This window comes from Sinocyclocheilus anshuiensis, unplaced genomic scaffold, assembly GCF_001515605.1.
Source record: "Sinocyclocheilus anshuiensis isolate Anshui unplaced genomic scaffold, SAMN03320099.WGS_v1.1 scaffold192, whole genome shotgun sequence".
NCBI lineage: Eukaryota > Metazoa > Chordata > Actinopteri > Cypriniformes > Cyprinidae > Sinocyclocheilus > Sinocyclocheilus anshuiensis.
In genome coordinates, this window is record NW_015554077.1 from 956,575 (window position 1) to 962,083 (window position 5,509).

At 37.8% G+C, this 5,509-nt stretch overlaps 1 protein-coding gene across 1 annotated transcript in view; it reads right to left on the minus strand.

Moving 5' to 3' along the window:
* The window catches only part of diras1a (DIRAS family, GTP-binding RAS-like 1a), a 22,134-nt gene extending 18,253 nt beyond the window's left edge, over window positions 1-3,881 (minus strand). The window contains exon 1 of the mRNA XM_016461112.1: window positions 3,605-3,881. The gene's annotated coding sequence lies outside the window, so the exon portion shown is untranslated. The remainder of the gene's footprint in view (window positions 1-3,604) is intronic.
* Between the last annotated feature and the right edge of the window lie 1,628 nt (window positions 3,882-5,509).

Consider the following 5,509-nt stretch of genomic DNA (forward strand, 5'->3'; position numbering starts at 1 on the left):
TAACTTTAACTGCGTTTTTAGTCGGCGCCATATTACTAGAGAGACCACTGATCCATATATAATGACTATATAATATTATATAATTATAATAATATAATATAATTATAATTATTATATACAGTGAGTCTGACCGATAAACAAATACAGACCGGAAGTTAACTTAGGGCCAGACGCGTGACCATGGTAACGCGCGTGCGTTCGATGAAACCGTCTATAGCAAAATTCATATCATGGAACAACATAATACCGGTAGTCACTTTCATACCGGTATAGCGCCCACCCCTACTAGAGCTTTAACTCTACAAACTCCAAACTCAGACCAGATCTTCAGACTGATCGGACCGAGTGTGCTATATCTTTTCTAACTGATCGGACTTACGGTTTTGCTAAAAATGACGAGTAAAACTGGGAAAAATCCCATAGACTTACATTGACGGAATGTTCAAATGAGCCAAGACTATTCAAACTCCAACTGTCAAAATTCAAACTTAAACTTCCAGAATCCCTTGAGACTCAATCAAGCTTTCCTTCTATGCACTATATTTCTAAGCCATTTGAACTAATTCAAACTTATATATCTAATATTTCTTATCTATCTATCTATCTAGATATCTATATATCTATCTGACTATCTATCTAGCACTCTAGCAACCATCCAAACCAACCTAGCAACCGCCCCGAGTACCCTAGAAACTGCATAGCAACACCGTAGCACCCGCCCTGGGTACCCTAGCAACCGCATAGCAACACCCTAGCAACCACCCCAGGTACCTTAGCGACCACATAGCAACACCCAAGCAACCACCCCATGTACCCTAGCAACCACATAGCAACACCTTAGCAACTGCTCTGGGTACCCTAGCAACCGCATAGCAACACCCTAGCAACCATCCCATGTACCCTAGCACCAAAGCGACTGAGAAAAACTGTAACATCAATAAATATAACTATTTATTGAATATTGGTGTTCCTGCTGGCTGTTAAGCTACTCGAAACTATGAATTACAGTGATTTTACAACAGTTACAGTTTTTCTCAGTCGCTTTGGTGCATTTCTCGAATCATCCTCAATATTTGCAAAGAAGTATGTGCATTTCTCATATTGTCAACATAACAGTGCACTCTGTTAGTATTACCTGATGTAAACTATGGCAACAGTTTGGATGACAGTTACTGTATTGAAATGCAGAAGGCTGCACTTCTTATGTATGCCATATATCCATTTCAAAAGTACAAATTTACACATTACTGTATGTGGGATATTGATTGAAAGAGACTGGATTGGATGCACAGTTACACTTTACTACTGTTCTGACAAAAAAACAAACAAAAAAAAACATTAAAACGTGATTGTGATATAGAAAAGAAATATGGGCACAAAGGTGAAAATACAAAATTAGAAAGGCAAACACAGGAAACACTCTTTAGGCAGAACTTTGCTTTTGCATGCAGCACTGTATGAGGAATTGCACTGCACCTCCTGACGTGCCAGTCTGTCGGCCCACAGATTCTCATCTACATTACAACGAATATCTTCCCTTGCAATGCAACTTGGAATTGGAGTCAAGTGAACCATCTCACAACTTCATACATGTGGATGAGGCTGGCTTCAACCTGACCAAAAGCAGAAGGCGTGGTTGAAATGTCATCGGCCACAGAGCTACTGTTGATTTACCGGGCCATCGAGGAGAAAATATCCATTGTCAGAATTTGTAACTCTTGTGTTGTCCTCTGTCTATATATGCTTTCCAGTTGAAGGTTCATGAGATGCACCTTTGAGCTATTTCAGAGAATCGGTTTATCATTAGCTGATCTACATTCTCTTCATTAGTGAAAGTCAAGATTCACCTGCACAATTCATGTTAAATTTACAAATTGTCTAATAGAAATGTGTAGAAAATATGCTTGACAGTTTATAACAACTAGATCAACCATTTTGCATTTAATGACTTATACGATGAACTAATGCCTAGATGTTTTGGGGGGTAAGACTATTGCACAGAGAACTATTTAATACATTTTGAGCAACATGACTTTAGCAACTGAAAATGTAGGAAACCGCAGACAAATGTACATAATCAACTGCATGAATGTACCAAAGCAATCGCAACTTGTTCAAAAGAATGAGAAACTCCTTTTATGATGTGCACAATTGACTAGATGATGTGGAGGTTGAACAAGTAGTTTTGAGAATTTCATTTCTGATCTGAGAAAAGCACCAAAGCGTCTGAGAAAAACTGTAATATTCCAAGGCCTGTTTTGTCTGGTTGGCCATGAGTGTGCTGTAAGCACTGAGGCTCCACTGTAGATGGTATCGCATTTGTTTTCTGCTGGTTTGTACCAGTTTGCATGATGTCAGTAGATACATCAGGCCTCTGAACACCTAAGATGTATTTAGAGATCATCCCTGAGCTACTTGGGAACATCTCAGTTGTGCATCGCTTTTGGAACTCTGGGAATTCTCTGGTTACTGTGGAAACAGCCCTCGGGGGCATGTATAGGATGATGGAGAGAATGAGCAAAAACAAGAGTGAGGGAATGTCATCAGAGATACTGATGAAATCAAGAAGACTGAGCCAACAAATATATATATATATATATATATATATATTTCTAATGTTGCATGTCATAGTTACCCTAGTAACCAACTGGCAAGTGGGTTTAATTTACGTCACTGCAGCCTATGCATACACTGCGGTGAAAGAAACTATTCAATACAGTGATGAATGATTACTTAATAAAAATATGTAACCTCAGATCAGTTCAGATTTTCTTTTGTGGGCTATTCATAGGGCAACGTATTAATCAACACGGATTATTTGGATTTTTCACAAAGAAATATTTCAAAACAGCTCAAATCTTGAGCTGAAGAAAAGTGTAACCGAGATGGCCTAAAAGGCTACAGGAGACATGCAAACGTCTATCGCATGTGATGTCTAAAAATACCACAGCCCATCAACTCGATTCTTACTCTATAAACTCGATCCTGAGCCCGTCAGAGCTCTGATGGAATGCAGATCCGAGAAGGTCCGCATCTCTTAATCAACGGGGTTTGCTGTTTCATCTGGCGTTAATATTGCACGTAAAGCTGTAATTAGGCGACATTCAAAACAGGCATCCTGTTATTTTGTCTCAGCCAGTTGGGTAATAAAGCACATATAGGCCATGCAACCTGAATGAACAAGCAATGGGAGGCCGTGGATAACAGAATATGCTATTTAATTTATTTATTTTTTTAACTCAATCACAAGTCTCGTTCACATTCACGCTGAGACAAATACATCATCCGCGCGTAATTCAGATGGATACGCACTGCACCGAACGTCATTTTTTACGGAAGAAGAGCGATTTTTTTTTACGCGTGAAGTCGTTAATCGCTTGTTTGTCGTCAAAAGAGCATCGTTCACACACACAGGCGATGGATAACAAAATGCAAAGGATCCTCAAAGTCATTACGTCGCTGTGCGCCGAAAGATGCTATTGCGGTCCGTCACACGAAGGACGCGCGTCAAAGACACGAGCGTATCGATACATGAAAGCCGCATTTGTCTGAACGCTTAAAACAAGTATGCATGTACCGCTAGTGAAAAGCGATTTATTCTTACCTGGCGACTGTGTAGCAACGTCCAAATCTTGTTAGTCATAAATTATAGGAAGCATTAGGAGATAGGCTACACGACAAATGTCTTACATTCTCTGCCGCACCAGTCCCGTTTCATTTTCTCGTGTTATTTGCATGGCGTAAATCGAGCGATGTCGCTGAAAACTGCTGTTATTGCTCTTGGTGCGGGCGGCGCGCGTGCTCCAGCTGTCCTACCACGTCCTCTCTGACGCACGCGATATGCGGCTCACCCCCGTGTCCTGTGTCCCGTTACACGACGAGAACAAAAACCCCACCTGCTCTATGCCGTTAAACTGTTCTCCGTCTACGCCATGTCGATCATACAACATATTCCGTCACTAACGGGGGCATGTTACATTAATGAAACACCATTTTGAGCTCGACATTTCCTCTATGGGCACACACTGGGAATGGATGGAGGCACTGGAATGATGGAAATAGTAGGCTACTATATTTTAAAATAACTAATAGAAGTGCTTCAGCTATCAGACTTGTCGGGATATAGAAATAAAGGGACTAAAATTCAGGTACGGGTAGATGTGCAAAAGGAATGTTAATTAAGCGAGTTTTTTTTACTGGGACACGCCAGTAAAAATAGCCTTGAAACGCCATTCTGTATGGTTAAGAATATTTAAATAATCTATAGGCTATTATTTATTTATTTATTTATTTAAATTGAGGATTAGATGACATGCGTGCATCTGATGATGTAATCATATGATTTACTTCCTATTAAGACAGTTGGCCCAGTTTTATTTAAGAAAGAAAGAAAGAAAGAAAGAAAGAAAGAAAAGAAAAGAAAATATGTATAATTAAGGAATTAAATCAATATGTAAACATTAAAATATTAAGTTATTCACATCTCTCAACAACAGACTCCCAAGGCGTTGACACACCTTAACTATAAGGTGTGCTCATTCTGGCGTCAGGATAACCTTTTGTTGACTGGTGAATTAGTATGTGTCTCCCTCCAATGGTTTTTTGATGAATCGACAAAGCAATTAAACAATAATTTCGCAGTAAATGAAGCCTCTGTATGAAACTTTTTAACCTCCTGAGACCCTGTGACCTCATTATTACACTTCTTTTTTCATTACATGTTGCCCCAAAAACAGATTAATATGCAAATTAGATTTAGTTTATAGATACATTGTATATAATGAGAAAACCCGTTTATGGCCATTTTGCAGAAAGAAAAATGGTATATCAAATCATTCTGTTAAAACATAGTTGAGAATCATCTTTATACAAAGTTTGGTAAAAAAAAAAAAAATCCTGAAAACTAAAAATGTATTAGTGATTTAAAAAAATCTATTGTTTCTGCCTATGCATGTTCATTCATGTCTTTTTATGTTTTATTTTTTTAATTGAGTCCTGATGTCCTCTACCGAGGACATAGCATAACGTATTAATTAAATATCATTTTTTAATTTTATTTTATTTTTTACATTTTTTTAATGCTCTAAACAACGTAAAGACATGAAAAAAACTATTTTTTTTACTAAAAATATTTTCTCGGGTCTTAAGAGGTTAAAACAGCTAATTTACATCACAAAGTAAATGCTCACTGCCCCCCATAACACTCAATTCGAAGTCCCTGTCATCAAAACGGTATTTGTTTTAAATTGTATTAATTATTTAATGACACTGTTTAAATTACCTCTTTTTTGCAAAAAGACTGCTGACATCAGATTTTATATGAGGTTTGTTTATTTTTATATCAGATTTCTTGTGACTTCCCAAATGACATCAGTAGTCTAATTAATAAAATGTGTTGTTGTATCTTCTCGAGAAATCCTCACACAACATGAATTACAGTACAGCTTATCCCACAATGACCAAGATGTGTGAATGCAAAATTCGGATCAAAATGAAACCTCTTTTAAAG